This window comes from Pteropus vampyrus, unplaced genomic scaffold, assembly GCF_000151845.1.
Source record: "Pteropus vampyrus isolate Shadow unplaced genomic scaffold, Pvam_2.0 Scaffold7, whole genome shotgun sequence".
Classification (NCBI taxonomy): domain Eukaryota; kingdom Metazoa; phylum Chordata; class Mammalia; order Chiroptera; family Pteropodidae; genus Pteropus; species Pteropus vampyrus.
In genome coordinates this window covers 15,007,157-15,010,593 of record NW_011888788.1, presented here as the reverse complement: position 1 = coordinate 15,010,593, position 3,437 = coordinate 15,007,157, and the positions used below count along the sequence as shown (strand labels likewise).

General features: G+C 54.3%; 1 protein-coding gene across 14 annotated transcripts in view; it reads right to left on the bottom strand.

Annotated features, from left to right (window-relative positions):
* Positions 1-1,501, bottom strand: part of LOC105299145 (ras and Rab interactor 2) — a 192,655-nt gene extending 191,154 nt beyond the window's left edge. For 6 of the 14 annotated variants that reach the window (XM_023537695.1, XM_023537694.1, XM_023537692.1 and 3 more), the window contains exon 1: positions 1,151-1,368. The gene's annotated coding sequence lies outside the window, so the exon portion shown is untranslated. Of the gene's footprint in view, positions 1-1,150; positions 1,378-1,481 lie in introns of those variants that run through there. The other 8 variants (XM_023537674.1, XM_023537669.1, XM_023537712.1 and 5 more) reach the window with 4 other exon arrangements.
* Between the last annotated feature and the right edge of the window lie 1,936 nt (positions 1,502-3,437).

The following is a 3,437-nucleotide window of genomic DNA, read 5'->3' as shown; positions in this document are numbered from 1 at the left end:
AACCTATTTTTATTTAAAATGTTGGTATTTTGTTCATCGTGGATTTTTTTGCATTAAATTTGATATTTTTAAATATTGCATTAAAATACTATTATCTTAATTTCTGAGAACTTCCGGGTATTATTTTTGCTGCAATATTAACAAAATCCTGTTGAAGAGTGCTCTGAGGTTTCCTTTTGACAGCATATTCTTAAGAAACTCCAGTGTGCCTGAAACTCTCTGCCTGTAAGAAAGCGTGGCTCCACTGCGCGCCAAGGTCAGTGCGCGGCCTCCTCTGCTGAATTCGGAAAGCCCCAAGGATTTGAGAGCTCTAGGAAGAAAGGAGCCTCTTAGGGCCCAAGGGGCCTTGTCTTGCCCTGTATTTCTTGGCAACAAATTACAGCCTTTAGAGTTGAATTACAGCCCGGCCGTCGAAGGGCGCCTTGTCATGGGTGGGTGGACGCTGCACTGGTGGAAGTCGAGGCCAAGGGTGGAGGCCTCAAAGTGGGAAAGTGGCCCCGTCCCTTCCCGGCAGGAACCCTGGGCTCCTCCTCCGCCTGCTGCGCCGCCATCAGTCACCCCGACAGCCCAATCGCCCCCCGCCAGGACCCTCCTGCCGGGGCCTCTCCCCAGGGGAGGAAATCTCGGGCTAGAGCGTGTACCCGGTGCACCCGCTGGGCGGACGGACCAGGTCTGCGCCAGGCACCTGGGATGTGAGACCCCTGCTCCGGCCCGCGCGCACGTAACACCTCGTAGCCGTCTCCACAGGCAGAACTCGACAAAGGTCCCCACCGCCTCCTCGCGCGAGCCCGCACACACACACACCCGCACCTTCGGCCACCACGCCGGCAACCCCGCCTGCCCCTCACCGCGCCCTCACAGGGTCAGACGAGTATACCCCATGATCCTGACGGACAAGCGGCCGCCTCGCAGCGCACGATGTCACCCTGCCCGCGCCCCGGCGTCCCGCCTCCCTGACGCCCCCTCCCCCGTTGATCCCCACGACTCCCGAGGACGCTCGCTCGCTCTCTCCCCTAGGTCTCCCCGGAGGGAAGGAGAGTGCGAGGAGCAGCACCCTGCGCCTTGCACCCCGCAGAACCCGCACCCAGGAGTCTTCCAGGGAGCCGGGTGCGGGCACGGGGGTGGGGTCTCCGCTGCCGCCGCCCCTTACCTCGTGCAGGCCCTCCCCGCAGGTCCCGGAGGCGGGGGCCACCAGTGGCCCTGCAGACTGGCGCGGGGCTGGGTTTCCCCGGCCGGGAGGAGCCGGAGGAGGAGGGGAAGAAAGAGGGGAGGGGAGGAGAGGAGAGGAGGGGGGAGGGAGGGCTTTGTGTCGGCCTCCCGCCCTCCCTCGGCTCCAGCAAGAGCCGTCCGCCTCCCCCAGCACTCCGAGGGGGCTGATCGGCGGGGGCGGGGAAGGCGCCTGCGCGACCCAGGGTCTCACCACCCCCTTCCCTGGTACCGCCCACCTCCCAGCCCTCGGGGTGTGCGACGTCGGCGCTTACCCTAGGACAGGAACCCCGGCGCGACGCGCGGGAGCCGGGATCAGAAAGTTGATCTAACCCAGAGCAAAGTTGGTGGAGCGTCTCCCCGCCCGCGTCGGCGCCGCCGCCCAGCTCTTCTGCGCTCCCTGGGGAGACCGGAGTTTTGCTCTCTGATATTCGTCCCGGTCTCCTTTCTTCCCACTCAATGCAGAACAGCACAAACGCGGGCGCACCCCTTTCCCGGGACGAGCCCGCCGCCCAGCCCCAGACCCCGGGTTTGGCGCGCCGAGGCCCGCGCGGGCCCAGCCCTTTCTCCCGGTTCGGACCCCGGAGGGGGACGCCCAGCCCCGCCCGGGCCCGGGGGGACGAGAGCAGCGGGAAGGCGGGATGTGGTTTGGCTCTGCGCTGATAGACCTTTTATCACCCCGAGGGAAGGCGACTGGGACAACGGGGAAGCTGAGACCTGCGGCCGGCTCACCGCCAGGACCCGAGTCAGGCCGGCCCCTGGTGAGCTGCCTGTCGAGTTCTCCCACTTTCTTTGGGGAGAAACTGCTAACAGTGTGAGTTACGAAGTAGCCGGTGTCAGAAAAAGAACCTCAGGGCCAACTGTTTTGGACAGAAAGAAAAAGGAAACGGGGAAGACCTTATATTTGTTCTTTTGCTGCTTTAGACCAAAGAAGAAACTTGTGTTTCATTGGTGTTCTTATGAATCCTGCTTTTAAAATACCAGGATTTATTTATCATTTATAATCAGCTCAGCTCGCAGGAAAACAACCCATTGCACTTATGTTTCTGTTCCAAGTCACCTATTTGGTAAATAATTTAGCGCCTGCTATGCGGCAGGCACTTAGCTAGTGCTCGCGATATGCCGCAGAACAGAAATATCTCCCTGCCCTGGTGGGGCTGACTTTCTGCAAGGATAGGGGCGGGGAACAGGGTGAACTGTGAACATCAATAAGTTAATTTTCAGTGATAGAAGGTTAGTGATAGAGAACAAAAGACAAAATGAGGAGGCATGAGGGGTGTACCTGCAGCATGTAGAATTAAAGGAGTGGAGCGGTCAGAGTAACCCGGTTGAGAGGTGGCATTTGAGCTGCGGGAAGCTCCTGAGAGTTTGGGTGCAGGATGACGTGATTTGATCCATATTGCTGAAAGGTCAGTCTGATGCCTGTGGCGAGACTACTGAGGGGCAAAGGTGGAAAGTTAGGGGCCCAAAGTGAAGTGTGGTGCAGAGCAGGGTCGTAGATGTGGTGAAGAGAAGTAGTTGGATTCTTGTGTACAATCACATGATGACTAACAGGGATCTCTTCTAATGTTAGGTGACTTCATGGTTGTGCAAACATCATAGAGCGCACTTAACACAAACCTAGATGGTATAGCCTCCTGCACACCTTCGCTAGATGGTATAGCCTATTGCTCCTACACTATGTTACTATGCTGAATACTCTAGGCAATGGTAACAAAATGGTATTTGTGTGTCCAAAGAGAAAAGGTAACAAAATGGTATTTGTGTGTCCAAAGAGAAAAGGTACAGGCAAAAAATGGTAACGAAGATAAAAAAATAGTTCATTGGTATAAAGCACTTACCATGAATGGAGCTTGAGGATTGAATGTTGCTCTGGCTACATCAGTGAGTGAGTGAGGAATGAATGTACAACCCTAGGACATTACCGTACACTATTGTAAACTTCACAAACACTGTACACTTAGGCTAGATTTATTTTTAAAGTTTTTCTTCAATAATAAATTAACCTTTGCTTACTGTAACTTTATAAACTAATTTTTTTCAACTTTTTGACTTTTAATACATAACAAAACACATTGTACAAAAGTACAAAAATATTTTGTATGCTTTCATAGAGAACAGGCAATAAGCTTTTTTCTGTTCGTAAAAAGTTTATTTTTTTACTTAGACTTTTTTGTTTAAAACTAAGACCCAAACACACATTAGCCTAGGCCTACACAGGGTCAGGATCA